This window comes from Triticum dicoccoides, chromosome 5B (assembly GCF_002162155.2).
Source record: "Triticum dicoccoides isolate Atlit2015 ecotype Zavitan chromosome 5B, WEW_v2.0, whole genome shotgun sequence".
In the NCBI taxonomy this organism is placed as follows: Eukaryota; Viridiplantae; Streptophyta; class Magnoliopsida; order Poales; family Poaceae; genus Triticum; species Triticum dicoccoides.
This window is the reverse complement of record NC_041389.1, coordinates 564,846,364-564,862,222: the sequence shown is the minus strand read 5'-3', so window position 1 is coordinate 564,862,222 and position 15,859 is coordinate 564,846,364. Positions and strand designations below refer to the sequence as shown.

The window sequence follows — 15,859 nt, the reverse complement described above, 5'->3', positions numbered from 1 at the left end:
TCTTCTATTTTATATTATATTTATACATCGTTATACAAATTTTGATATAGTAGCAATTAAGAGATTGTTATATCATTATGATCATGATGAGTTATTATATCATTAGGTGAAAAAAACACGGATTAGATTCATGTGACAAAAAATTGGATTAGTAGGCCTCACCCCAAATTTGTGAGTCTAGGCTGAGGATGGGAAGGGTCACCCCAAATTTTATCTAGGGTTTATGGAATATTTACGTGGATGCTTACCTTTGGTCTAGCATTACTTCTTCGCTAGTCTTATCCACGTTAAATAGTCCGTCAAACCTCTGAGGAAGAATACTTCGTCAAGCTGTTCTCCCCTCTCACCATCTCCCTCCATCGATATTTTCATCTAGTCATCTTTCTGTTTTTATGCTTCTTTTTTGTTAGCACCAAAAAGGAAAACAACACCTTGGTAGTCAGCCTTGGCTCAGTGGTTGGGCATGCGGTTATGCAGCCTAAGGACCCGAATTCAATTCCTAAAATTGACAGGTGCACATGGGGTTTTCTCCCATTTATTGAGAATCAAGCTTGGTGTGTGTTGGAACCGCTCATCAAGAAATATCTTGATACTCATTTAAAAAATTCTGAGGATCGTATTTATCTTGATACTCATAGTAAAAATGGCCGTATGCATCCCTAGTTGGTGCAGAGGCCGGAAAGTGAAAATCTCCCTCATTTTTAGGTTATTGAGTCCACCGCGTCGCCCATCCTGTGGGCGGACCGGGCGGAAACCTAGCCGTCAGGCGAGCTCCCTTCTCGCCGGATCTTCCTCCTCTCCCCGCCGCCGGGCAAAGCCCGCATAGTGTCGGCTGCGACGGGGCTCTCCAATTCCCCCTCTCGCAGAGCTCAGGCATTGCGGGGCGTCCGCCGTGGGAGCGTGTGGTTGCCATGGTGAACTTGCGTCGGGGCTGTGCGGCGAGCGCGTGCGGTGCGTGGACACAGGCATGGTGGGCTTTGGCTTTCATGGCGCAGCGGCGGCTGACAGATCGGATCTTGAGGCGGCGGCCTCGATCGGTGGCATGCGGTGTGGCCTGCCGACGGGTGCAGATAGGTGGATTTGCATGGCTGCATGGGAAACGTAGAGACGGCGGCGCTACGGCGGCTCCTTGATGGCCGGCCGGAGTTCCATGGGAAGCGTCGTCTCCGAGTCGATGTGCTCCGGTTTGTGCTGGCTCTAGTACTTGGTGACTGTGGTCGACGTTTATCGGTGCTACCTAGAAAGATCTGGCAGGTGGGCATGGATCCGGGGAAAAATCTAGGCCGGCGTGGCGGCCGCACCAAAGTCGGCACCCATCGGCGTCGATCCCTTCGTGGAGGTTTCGGTGTGGATCATGCTCCTCCCACCTATGCTATGAGCACATGTGATAGTCTCTGTTCCTGTGTTTGGGCAACGACGGCACTTTGGTGTCGTGTTCGTTCTTAAAGGTGTCAGCTGGGGACTGCTCAGGGCGGTGGGGTTGCTGGTAGTTTAGAGTCGGCGTGAGATGGCATGTAGGTGGAGCGGTGTGGCATCAACCATATCACCGGTGGTGGGTCTCGGCGGGCATGGTGTAGCAGAGTCTCGGTGCCGGATGCGTCTTGATGGACGTGCATGTAGGGAGGTGGCGTTGTCTAGCGTCGATGGTAGGCCTAGCATGGTCGATGTATCAGTACCTGCTCCGAAGATGGATCGGTGAAAGACGGCGGCGGCAAACTCTGAGAGTGTGCCGGACCAGTGTGTACCCCAGACCCGGCAAGTGGATTGGCCTGGGGCCTCCGGTTTTAGATGTTAGGATTTGGTGTGATGTCTGTTTGGTATTCGGCTCGGACTTTCGGCTCCCCTTCATCAACTGAAGTATTACTTTGTAAGGTCTTTGTGAATAATTAATAAAATGGTTGTATGTATCGCCCAGATGCAGAGGCCGGGGGTTATCCTCCTTTTTGAAAAAAAATCTCTCTCCTGAATCTCGATAATTTTAGTTTTTTCGCAACCTCTTTTGTCTTATTTTTTAACCAAAAAAATTGCAATCCCTTCCTTTTATTCCAAGTGGAGGAGATAAAAGAAGAGGGAATTAAAAAGTGAAATGGGCCTGTGCATAGCATAACAATTCACTTTGGAGCAGCACTTCAACGCGCGAGTGGCCAGGTTTGGGCCATAAAGACTGCCCGTGGAATTAACCCAAAACCTGCAGATGTTCTTCGATCTAATTAAACCCTCGATTCACCTCAAAAAAAATTTAAACCCTAGATTAGTATCCACATTCCGTCGACCGATCGTCTCGCCGCCGCGCCTCCCTGGACTTTGGCCCCCATACGGGGGCAACCCACATGACGACGGCCTTTACCAGCCACGCGCCGTCCGGGTGGGCCGACCTCCCGCCGGACCTGCTCGGCGACGTCTCCGGCCGCCTGCACGACGCGATCGACTTCACCCGCTTCCACGCCGTCTGCACGCCGTGGCGTGAAGCGCTGCTGTGCCAGAACGCGCCTCGCCGCGCGTTCCTGCCGTATCTCGTCACGCCGTGCAAACACCTCATCCTGCGCTCCACGGTCGATTTCGGGAGCGTTGACACCTCGGAGTCGGACACGACCTGCCGCCGAAGCTGCGAGGACGTCGTCCTCGTGCAACGGCCGTACGCGATATTAACCGGCAACGGCGACAGCGGCGAGAGGAACTGGGTTGCTTGTGGGGATGGCTCGGCCGCCTGGATATTCAGCCATAGAATGCTACACAACGTTCTCACCGGGGCTGTCATCAATCTGCCCCTGTTACCGGAGCCGATGAGGGACCGCAAGTTCAAGCCGCGGATGGAAGATCTACGTGGTATTGTCTATGGCGACGGCACCATCTTTCTCTACAGCATTTATGACCAGTACAATGGCGTGCCTGCTATCGCTGCTGCCATCCTACCTGCCGGTGGTACGCTGTGGACATTTGTGGATAAGGAGCTACGCTTTTATACACGATGTAGCGGCCATTCTGTCGCCGCCTATCATGACGGCAAGATCCTAGTGTGCGTGGATTGGCACCACCGGTATGTCCTGAATTTGGATGATAGCGGCAGCAACAACCACGTGCTTCAGTCATGGTGCATTCAAAATACAGAACACAAATACCGGGACGATTGCTTCTGCGTCCTGGAATCCGGATGTGAGCTACTGTTGGTATCCATCCTGGTTAAACAAGATTGGAGCCGTCGTAAAGCTGATGATAACACGGCACATGCGATGTCACTGAGGGTGCATGCGCTAGAAGAACAGGATGAGGGCGGCAAGGTGCGGTGGGTGGCGAGAGATGGCCAAAGACTAGGTGACCGCGTCCTGTTCCTTGGGTCGCCTGCAAGCTTTGCCATGGATGCCACACAGCTTGGCATGGATGGCGGGTGCGCCTACTTCATTTTCAAAGATGGTTTGTTCAAGTACAGATTTATCAACGACGAGGCCAAGCTCGTGACGCGGCTTCATCCAATATGGAGCGCCAACATGACATGTGTGTGGCTCCAGCCCAGGCCTCACTTTCGTCCCAGCGGGAAAAAAATAGAGACTCCAAAGAAGAAGAACCAAAAGGTTCACCAAATTTAAATCGGATGCATACCACATACACTTGCAGTTTAATTACTTATTCTGGTTTTAGTTTGGAACTTATTTACTCGTATTTTGATGAAGAAATAAATCATCTGTAAGCCACAGTTTTACATTTCAACTTCTTATTGCCAAAAATTCGGCAATTATAAATATTTTGCATTATAATTTATATTTCTAAATCTAAACTTCCACACTTGTTTCATCTTTAAACTTCACGACATGTGACTGCTTGGTTTTAATTCTATGGTGTCCGTGCTCATGATTAATATCTGATAGAAATTTCATTTGTATTTCTATTGATCTTTGTACCCTCCACCAAAATGCCATCTGAATTGCTAGAGTTAACTGGAGGGGCCAGAACTGAACCCGTTTATGTTGAAAAAGAAGAAGAAACAGTTTTATCTTAAGTTCAGTAATATTATGACAACTTCAGTTATGTATCTTCATGCCTCGGCGGAGCAGCCGGTAGGGCGAGGTTGATCAGCCGCCCTACCTTGATTTGTGTAAAGAAATTATACATGTATATACATCGTCAGATCGCTATCTATCCAATTGCTTCGTGACTTAAGTCGTTGCCTCGTTGGGAAAAATGAAAAAGGAGAAAGAGGGCATGGCCTGGCCATCGATCGCACATGGGACCCATTATTTGGGCCCCAGTCCGTATAGTCCTGCTGCCCATTGATTGATGGGATGCGAATACGAAATGATGAATAAGGGAATGAGCGGAGCCACCTGACAGAACCAGCTTGAACCCGTGTGGTCGTCGGATGTCAGACGACACGATACCGCTCAAGCGCGATAGCGGAGCCAGCATGTCACACAGGATCCAGGCTAAAGGGGTGCAGGTGCACAGTAAGGACTCAAAACGACGCCGTGGTGGTTGCCGGTGGTGGATGGCTTGGCGGGCATTGCCGACCAAGGGGATAGGGAGAGGTCTAGAACATGGACTAGGAAAGGAAAGGAAAGGAAAGGAGAAAGGTATAAATTTATGAATTTCTCTATGAGTTTGTCATAAATGGTTTGACAATCTACAATCCATTTATCTTAATGTTATCATTTCAATTACAGATTTGACAACAAACAATTAGTTGCTTGGCGGTTGCTATTTTTGTGTAGATTACTATAGTTTTGTGTTAGAATCTTTGGGAAACACTTTTCCTCAGCCGACTAGTCTTTTTTCCTTCGGTCGACCACCACTCCCCTCCAGCCTTATCTTTAACGGGAAGCTCTCTCCTCCACATGTTTCCCGCTCCCCCTTCCATATATCTTGTTCGTCACGCAGGTAGAAGAGAGCCTCCATCGTGATCAACTGAGCACCTCCGCCGCAAGTCGGATCCATGGTGGAGCTCCCTGGCGAGGAGGGGGATAGCTCCAAGGAGAGAAGCCGAGCACCATCACCGCAGCTCGGTTCCATGGCGAGCAGCTGAGCACCATCACGACAGCTCAGTTCCGTCTCTCTCCTTTCGTTCTTCAATGCATACAACACATACCCCGCTCACCGCTGCAGATCTGGCACACATTGTGGACCGCACACAACCTCATGCAAGCTGATGTGACCGCAACATGGTCCATGTTGTGATGCATGACCGCAACATGGTTCGTGTTGCAAACGGGTTACCAAAGGCTCGCGTCATGCTGGAAGTGACTGTGACATGGTCCATTTTGCGATGATCCGATGGAAATTGTGCTAGAGGTCACCACAACATGCTCCATGTTGCAATGTGGTGACCGCAGCATGGTCCATGTTGCCATGATCCAACGGTCGCAAAACAAAGGAAAAATAGGGTTGAGCGGGGAGTACAACAGGTCTAATGTTGCAAAGCCCTCATCAGAACATTACGCATGTTGCAAAGGCTGGCGCACCTCAGTGGCACATGGGGGAGAGAAAGGACGGTTGTCCAGCGTTCTAATGCCTAGGTGGTCGGGCATCTCATATTATCACCAGACCAATGCGTAGCATCGGCCATAATTCTTTTATGCTTTAGAATTCTCCCTACCCCAAGAGGAATCTATCCTCCTTGTTCATGCTACTGTCATATATGCACCTGTTTGTTGCTAGAGCTTTTTAGTTAATTAATTAAGTGTGTATCTTCCCTTGAAGGTTATTCATGAGTGTTCTAGGTGAATATGATGCTGATGCAACCAATGCTTTCCATGACAATTATACTTCTGAGTCTGCTGATGCGGATCACTTGAAGGTATTTTACCCTTACTGAAACATTGGAAAGAACGATACAAACAATAAACTCTATCCTTGAGCAGAGCTATCCTGAATGGGTGTTTGTTGTTTCTGTGTGTCATGTCCACATACACAAAATGGACTCTCTTTGATCTCACAGATACACGGGGCTTGTATCACTAGATCAATAGTGGTGCCTCATTGATTTTATCGTTTATTAGACCATGATGGCGCGCGTTGCCGCACCCATCAATTTTGAGTGTAGAGTGGTTGGAATTTGTATATACATATGAAGACACTAAACATATAAACGATATAATCACCCCTAAAAGTTTATGAACATATTCTAAATTGAAAATCTTGTTTTATAAATGATATAATTTCCCCCAAAGTTTAAGAACGTATTCTAAATTGAAAATATCCAAACAATTGGTTGCAACAATCTCTGATACTTTCAGGCAAGTACAACCATGAACTGCTAAAATTGTACAAGACGATACCTACCAAGAAGCCAAATGAGAGAACAGAAACACAAATCCTTGTGCGATTGTCACAAACAGTGGCTACAGTTATCGGTTCACACGCATATTTTGTTGCCAGGAAAATCATAGTAACCACCCCGCGTAATGAAATTTATTCTGCCCATAGTACGAATTTGGAGTATCTCTATCTTGTGTAAGTTCCTGCATTTAAGACGTAACCGGCGGTAATGTGATGTACGGCAATATTTCCTGGTCCCATCAACAACACCTCATAGCAGATAGGGGAACAACAAATAGCAGTTCGGGAGAACATCGGCAGTTCTATTTATTATCAATTCATGTATCACCCAAGTAGCAGCACGAACATACACATTGTGCTCAATATATTACGAAAAATGTAATAAGGAATAAATGAGTAGAACCGATTTGCATTCCAATGAGCAATGAACAAATCTCTTAAATAACTTCTCCCGAGAAGAAGATTTTTGTACTCGTGCCTTTGGCTCACGTTCTAACATCTCCAGCGCTATTTGCTTCTCTGCCAACAAAATAATGTAACAAGAAATTAGCAAGGGTACTTGGTAGTGCTATCACTAAGGCCACGCTTGGAATGGTTGTATTCCAATAGGGGGTGTTTTGTTTACACTTGTATTTTACTCGCCACTGCACAATTTCCGGCTGGAAACAAAACGACCGTCGAGGTCTGTATTTTTTACACCCGTATCTGAAAATGAAACGACGTTCTAAACAGAGCCTAAAGAATTGATTACCTACATTGAGTGTACAATTTTATGATACATACATAAGGAATGTGGAAAAGATTCCATGTGATATTACAATCCACGTCAGCAATATATCTTGTGACAAGAACGCATCATATATAATTTCTTTTGAATATTACAAACTTTGGTATATTCCCGCCGGGCATTATATCACAGGTCAATCAAGTTCTCCACTGACCTCAAAGCCTCATCTCCCTCATGTCGTTTCCCTTGTAGGCAACAACACCTGCAAAGAAGAAAGCTCTTATTCTGCTTAGGAAATAGGAATGAGAAGATACTTGTGAAAAGGCCAAAAGTAAGAGCATATGTTTTCTAGCCGAAACAGGCTCAAGTACTTTGCATCAAAATTAAGCTACATCACATGGAAATCAACGTGGAAACATGACAGGAAAAACTACAATTTTTATGGTATAGAAATAGTAACATTGATGCAACAATTTGTTTCTTGGATAAAGGTTGGTTTGCAAGATCTGGAGGTATGTCTAAAAGATTTGGTAAGTAGACATAGCATGTGCTCCAACAACAATCATATGAAACGCGTTGTTTCGACCGTCTGGAGTCGGGGTTAATCAAAATAATCTACTCTTCATTTAGAGGGAAATGTGGCCAGAGGCATCATCCAGTACTCCAGACCTGATCTAACTTGCCCTGTTCCCTGTATCTAATGCGAGCCAATAATTTTTCCTCAATGTGTTATACTGTGTATTTAGGAAAGATATTATCAGGGAAATTATTGGCCTTTGTTCACTCATTGACAGAGCAATCGGGTTATGTTTTTCGCGCATTTGAATTGGTGTAAGTCTGTGGAATACATCAACAGACAGTACCATGGGATGAATGATACACATACATATCAATAATTATCATTGGGGATTGTCTAAGAAAGAACGCTTAGCTACATGGATAGTAAAGCATGAAGAGACAGGGCATGGCTGCGCCCGTGAAGAAATTACCATGCATGCAATTGTCAGATGAAGAAAAATCCAAACAAGATATGAGAACGAACCTTCCGAATTAGCCTGAACCGATAGACCAGAAGCAAGATGTACACTGCCGGTACAAAATTAAGACTGACAATAAATCAACGGAATTGTTAGGCTGAACATGGAATTGTAGGAAAAATTCTGCAGTAAGGTCGAAGATGGAGGGGCTACATTAGCCAATAACCATAATAGCTGCTGAAAGTGTTACTGCCAGAGGAAGAATGGGAACATGAAAGCGTGAGGGATATATACTGGCGAATGAACTCAAGTAGTACGTGTACATTTTTGAAATAGTAACTGCATCCATTAATCGCCACCGGCAAGTTGCGCGCATTAGCTGCCATAAATGAGTAACCAGGAACTGATGCATGGTGGCTTAATTGCGGCGGATCGACTTCAAATGCTAGTCAATGCCTGCAGCGCTACTTCTCCCTTCTGCGTCAGCTCCCAATGCGTGCATCACCTCTCCCCCGCATCGATTGGCAAGGTCCGCACCGCGTCGCTCCCTCCGCGTCGGTCTGTCGTACACCCGTACATGTGCTCGATCGGATCCAGGCTCAATTTGTTTGGTGGGCTTCTTGCGAGAGAGAGGGCCCAATTAACTACAGGCCTTCAATTTTGTTACGAGAGTAGCTGCCCACTCCTGTAGCTAGAATCAGTGTGCATGAGTTTGATTTGACGGTCGAAAACGCCTAAAACTGGAGATCCGACGGACGAGAATGCTAATGGCCTGAGATGGCTGGAAAAGTGCTCAGTTTTAATGTATATAAATAACCCCTTCTGCTAGCAAGCTTGCCTTTGCCATTCCTTAAATTGAAATAATGACCAGACTGGCCGTGCATTTTGTCAGAAAAAAGACATATTACGAATTCCACTTGCATGTTTCTAAAGATACATAGAATGCATGGATTGTGTATAATTCAACATTGTCTGTATTTTCCTGTTCATTCTCCGAGGCGGAGAATGTTGGAGAATGTTGTACTTTTATTATGCTATACTATTATCTAGCGTCTATGTCTAGCAATGCTGATATTTTGTCCTAAAATGAAGTACCATCTAGCATTCTCAGATTTTAATTGTTTGGTCTAGGCGCAGATCCATAGTTTCGCGTTCAACTCCTAGTCACTGGAGATTCTAGTGCAAGTGGTGCACTGCACCATGGCAGCGACCGCCTGGAGCAGTGGCGGATCTAGGCCCATGCCTGGGGCATGAGGCCCAAATCCTTTTTATACCAGAGTAAAATACTTTAGCAATTGCTATAGTATACAAAGGGGGCCCGGGGCGGCCTACTGGGCTGGATCTGCCCCTGGCCTGGAGCGCAATCAACGAGCTCTTCTACCTGCAGATGTGTGCGCAGTTGATGAGCACCCGCATTGCCTTGTCCATGACCAAGAAGGGCCAGATGACCGTCGTGAAATATACCTGCAGGATGATCAGGTTCTTGGCGACGAGACGACATGCGCTCGGAAGCCGCTCAAGGATGACGACACGGTGTTCTACATGCTCGCCATTGTCGACTTCCACTAGAGCTTCCTAGTGTCCATAGTGGACACCCGCCTTAAGCCGATCAAGGTGATGAGCTACATGCCCAATTTTCAAGCATTGGCAAGAGGCTCAACATGCTCGAGGGAGGAGGATCTTCATCTCACTCCTCAGCCAATGTTGCTTGGCATGGCTGATGGGTTGGCTCCTCCCGTGGCATGGGTCGGGTGGAGGCGGCAAAACTGGTATGGTGAACATGGTGATAATTTTGACGGAAGCGATTCCATTGGTACGACATACGTCTACAGCGCCACTGATATGAACTATGAGATTGACACCGCCAATTCGTACATAAATATTGGCGCCACCAACCTCATCACCTCTGGGCTAGACAAGATAATTGTGCGTCGTGAGCAAGTCCACACAACCAATCAGGGGCGGAATTGGGCGTGGGGCAACTGGGGCTATAGCCCCAGGCGTGGCCCAGCTCGCAACTATATTATCCAGCAGGAATTTTGCATGTTTTTTTTAGATGGAACACTCGTATTCCATTTATAGCACGGCGAGGTCGCCGGTTACAGCACAGGTTACAAAATCGGGATAGTTCTCAAACCACTGGTCCCTAGTCCCAGTAGCTAGTCCCGTACTGAACGAAGGCAGCACATGCGCTGGTTTGTTACATTCACGTAGTGTATGCACCACACTAGCCTGGATGAATTGAGTCACGAGCTTGGCCTTTAGATCTCTGAATACTTGTCCCAACGGTGCCAGATCAAAATCCCCAGAACTTACAGCACGCTGGAGCACGGAACAGTCCGTTTCAAACTTAACTTTGCCCATTCCCAGATGATCAACGGTGTTGGTAACATGCACCAGGGCCAAAGATTCAGCATGCAGCGCGTCCGAAAGAAAGCCTGAAGAACCCGCCGCAGCAAATAGAATCTCATTGTGGGAGTCGCGATAGACAAGCCCCCATCCTCCCTTCCCCGTTTCAGCATTGTATGCACCATCGATGTTAATCTTTACTATAATTGGAGGGGGGCTGCCATGCCCGGCAGGAGGCCACTCGGACTGGAGGAGTAGGGTCAATGTACACTCTCCATTCATTTGCGTGGAATCCGACAAGAAACTGAAATTCATCAACTGTTGAACGCCGCTCTCCATGGTTTCCTCGGTTCCTTTCTGACCACCATGCCCACAATAGTGCAATGGTCGACATCCTTTGCTCATTAGGAAGCCGTAACACCGCATGTACTACTTCCCTTGCATTCTGAAGTTGGGCGAGCTGTATCCTGCCTTCTTCCAACTGAAGAGCCCGCCACCGTTGCTTAACCCATTTGCAGTTCAGAAAGAAGTGCCATCCATCCTCAAAGAGGCGTCCGTAGACTGCACATCGCGTGTCGAGCTCGACACCCCTTCTGGCGATGTTTATGTACATGGGGTGGCTGTTATGGGCAAGCCTCCATAAGTGGTGAACTTTGGGTAGACATTTCTGCTTCCAAATGAGACTGAAGATTTCGGAGCGAGCTGTTGGGACAAACCCACCGGCGACATACGCCGAACCGCCCTCCGGCGACGACCGCCGGACGAAGGTAGAAGAAGATGAACAGAATTTTCCGGCGACGAACGCCCCGGCCGCCGAACGACCTGTATGTTGGCTTCTATTCAACTCAACTACTCAAACACACATACATGGAGGTACACACACGCAGCACAACCCCGGAAGAACTCTCACATCAACCAGGCGCATACCACGGTCCCGATGAAGACTACATCTTTCTTAGGCCCCTCCCCCTCGGTTCGGCACATACCGTCATCGTGGCGCGGTAACAGACCGGCGCCCTTACATCAGTACACAATGGAGGGTTTTATACCCAGGCTAGCGCACACACGCGACTCGGCCACCAACTCCATGCACGCACGTCCAGCACTAATCTCTACTCCTAATGGAGCAGTTGGTAGTCTCGCTTCCAGGTTTTTTTTCGTCCCACCACTTTCGTCCGGTTTTTTTTCGTAGGTTAACCGTCGTAGATTTTTTTCGATGCTGCTTTCTTATTCACCGGTTTATTTACCCATCAGCTCTTTCCTTGCAAATCAACACTTTTCAAACGTGCACGTAATCACGGATCTAAATTTAATAACTTATCCAAATCAACCGATACCTCCCATTATTGCAAATTTCTTTAGGAAACAAATAATAGATTTTAAGGAAACAAATAAAAGATTTTAAAGACGCATCATACTTTACTAACAATCACTAAAAATCAAATCTAAATTAATTAACCTTACCTTAAATCACTTAATCACTCTAATTAGAAAATATTTTCTTTCCTAACTGCAGTTGGTAGTCTCGCTTCCAGGTTTTTTTCGTCCCATCACTTTCGTCCGGTTTTTTTCGTAGGTTAATCTCTACTCCTAATGGAGCAGTTGGTAGTCTCGCTTCCAGGTTTTTTTTCGTCCCACCACTTTCGTCTGGTTTTTTTCGTAGGTTAACCGTCGTAGATTTTTTTCCGATGCTGCTTTCTTATTCACCGGTTTATTTACCCATCAGTTCTTTCCTTGCAAATCAGCACTTTTCAAACGTGCACATAATCACGGATCTAAATTTACTAACTTATCCAAATCAACCGATACCTTCCATTATTGCAAATTTCTTTAGGAAACAAACAATAGATTTTAAGAAAACAAATAAAAGATTTTAAAGACGCATCATACTTTACTAACAATCACTAAAAATCAAATCTAAATTAATTAACCTTACCTTAAATCACTCAATCACTTTAATTAGAAAACATTTTCTTTCCTAACTGCAGTTGGTAGTCTCGCTTCCAGGTTTTTTTTTTGTCCCACCACTTTCGTCCAGGTTTTTTCGTAGGTTAATCGTCGTAGATTTTTTTCGATGCTGGTTTCTTGTTCACCGGTTTATTTATCCCTCAGCTCTTTACTTGCAAATCAGCACTTTCCAAACATACACGCAATCACGGATCTAAATTTACTAGCTTATCCAAATCAACCGATACCTTCCATTATTGCAAATTTCTTTAGGAAACAAATAATATATTTTAAGGAAACAAATAAAAGATTTTAAAGACGCATCATACTTTACTAACAATCACTAAAAATCAAATCTAAATTAATTAACCTTACCTTAAATCACTCAATCACTTTAATTAGAAAACATTTTCTTTCCTAACTGCACCCCGCTTAGTGTGCACATAACAATCCGAAGTAATTAGAGTCACATGATTGAATCCATTTATTTAGAGTGACATGATTGAATTCATTTATTAACAATAATCCTCACCAAAAGTGCGTTTAGCAATTTTAGAGGGCGGACCAAAACTCTGTCATCCGCTCGCCCGCGTTTGTTTAGGTACAGGAAAAAATGGCATAATATATGGAAACAACACGACCGGGGAGGCGGCGCAATCTTCGGGGATAGGGGATCGGAGGAGAAGGATTGGCCTGGCAGCATGATCGGGGTGCTTCCCCGCGGCCGCGGCCGTCCTCGCGATGCCACGTACCCGAAATCAACGCTGCTCCCTGTCGTCAGCCGAGGCGACGCCGCCTGCCCTCCTACCCACGGTCCGCATCCGCGTGCAGCTACGGCGGGAGGAGAAGCGACGGGGCCGAGGTCCTTCATGTGTTCCGGGATGGAGGCCATGATTTCGTCGAGGTCGTTGCTGCCTCCTACACTCAGGGTGTGTCGCTGAGATCGAGGCGAGCATGAGGAGCTGTGGCCACCGCCATGGTCACCCCATCGCAGGGGATGGAGCACGCCGTCGGCCTACAGCTTGTGGAGATCACTGTTGCTCTTCAGGTCGCGTGGTGACCGGATCTTGCCGATGTGTCCCTCCCCAACGACCTCCTCTTCGCCCGGTTGGCCGACATGGATCTCGCCACTGCTGCCCTCAACTTCTCTGCCTCGAGCTCGACGGTCAGCCACCATGGATCCCCCAGCTGGAGGGTCACGTGAACCAGCCGTCCTCCCATGCTGCAGCGGCGAGAAGGTGACATGGCTCTCCGTACACGAAGAGTGGAGTTCAGTCAAGTACTTATATACTTGGCCTCTACTGCTGATCCATGTACATGGAGAAGAACAGACAACCGCTCATTCATGCTTCGTTCCACTCCTTTGCGCTACATTACTGGAGGTGACATTTTCCTATCTCTCTACGTTGTAACAAACCTGCTGCCTGCATAGTTAATGGATTTTTTATTTAAATTTATCGCTGCTTAGTGCTTTGTTGCAATTGTTCACCCAAGATTCTTATATATAATCTGAGCGTATGTAGGCATACTTAGCTTTGCTATTCCATTTTTTCTGGCGCATAGAAATAAGAGTATTGTCCAGGTTAGGTATTCAATTAAGTATGGTATTTGGATTGCTATCAGAATGTCTTTTCTATGCATGTGATTTCTCACATCTGGTTATAATATTTGTGAAGGCGTGCATTGCACGTGCACTTGGAAGCGGGCCTGTGGCCCGTGCTGGACGGCGCCGACGCCGACCCGAGCCACCTCGTCCGCGTATTCTTGGAGCTGTGGCTGGTCGATTTACATGAAATTAATTCCCCCAGTTCTGGTGGCAAATATAATACACATAATCCATATTGTTATGCACTAGCGTGTATGTGTGAAATAGATGGATTATGGTCCCGTACCCAATAAGATAGATATGCGTGTGTGTTAGAGAGAGAGGGAGAGGGGGATAGAGAGTGAGGAAGAGGGAGGAAGAGTGTGTGTCTGTGTGTGTGAGGATTTAATGGTAAAAAAGATCATCAATGTCGTAATATTGAACTCTTGAAATTAATGTGACCCCGTTGCAACGCACGGGCGTTCTTCTAATCTTGCTAACTAACCACGTGACCCGGTAGCTAACCAACTAACTAGCCTACATGCGCGTCATATCCATCTGATGCATGCACCTAGCTAACAACCTGGACGTGGCCCGGCTTTGTAGCCCTCTGCTACCCACGCACGCAGCGCCTGCTCAACCCATCACCACAGCAACGGACACGCTCGCCAAGACCATTGACGCGGCCATGCACCGGCGCCCGGCTCGACGCACACACACACGTGGCTTATGTCTAACACTTTCACCCTAAGCCACAACCTCGCCGGGTAGCCTGCCAGCACGAGCCCCGGCTCGTCGTCGACGTCGTCTTTAACACCTCCGTCGTCGCTGTAACATGTCGCCTGCTCGTGGTCGCTGGAGTTGATGCTGCTGCTTCCATCGTCATTGTCGTCACGGCCGCGGACCCGACCTGACGCGCTAACGCCGGTCGCCACTGCCACGGACTCGACCTGCCGCACCGACGCCGGTCGCCACCGTGCTTGCCGCGTGCCGCCACCGCGCCGCCGAAGCCTCCACGTCCGCCGAGCTCATCGCGGACTCACCGTGTGTCGCCTCCGCCTCCGCCATGACCGCTGCAGCACCGCACACCTCCATAGGCCGACACACCGCCCGGAGCTCCATCGCGCAGCCGCCGGCGAACGCCGTCATCGCTGTCACGCCTCCGGCACGGCAAACACGCCCAAGACACCAAGCTCATGATACCAAATGTTGGGACAAACCCACCGGCGACATACGCCGAACCGCCCTCCGGCGACGACCGCCGGACGAAGGTAGAAGAAGATGAATAGAATTTTCCGGCGACGAACGCCCCGGCCGCCGAACGACCTGTATATTGGCTTCTATTCAACTCAACTACTCAAACACACATACATGGAGGTACACACACGCAGCACAACCCCGAAAGAACTCTCACATCAACCAGGCGCATACCACGGTCCCGATGAAGACTAGATCTTTCTTAGGCCCCTCCCCCTCGGTTCGGCATATACCATCATCGTGGCGCGGCAACAGACCGGCGCCCCTACATCAGTACACAATGGAGGGTTTTATACCCAGGCTAGCGCACACACGCGACTCGGCCACCAACTGCACGCACGCACGTCCAGCACTAATCTTGCTAACTAACCACATGACCCGGTAGCTAACCAACTAACTAGCCTACATGCGCGTCATATCCATCTGATGCATGCACCTAGCTAACAACCTGGACGTGGCCCGGCTTTGTAGCCCTCTGCTACCCACGCACGCAGCGCCTGCTCAACCCATCACCACAGCAACGGACACGCTCGCCAAGACCATCGACGCGGCCATGCACCGGCGCCCGGCTCGACGCACACACACACGTGGCTTATGTCTAACACGAGCGACATCACCCGAAGAGCTTTGACCCCTCTGCCTGGTAGTCTCCCGTTTCAGAACAACCACATGCACCTTGTAAGCCGATTTGACAGAGAAGATACCCTTGCTATCATAGTGCCAAGCTAGAAAGTCTTCGGACTGCTCGCA

General features: G+C 47.9%; 1 long non-coding RNA gene across 1 annotated transcript; it reads right to left on the bottom strand.

The window, feature by feature from the left end:
* Positions 1-14,264: 14,264 nt before the first annotated feature.
* LOC119306163 lies at positions 14,265-15,444 on the bottom strand. Its single transcript, XR_005148879.1, has 2 exons — positions 15,284-15,444; positions 14,265-15,178 (listed from the first exon to the last, which is right to left on the bottom strand). It is a non-coding gene; the product is annotated as an uncharacterized LOC119306163 (long non-coding RNA).
* Between the last annotated feature and the right edge of the window lie 415 nt (positions 15,445-15,859).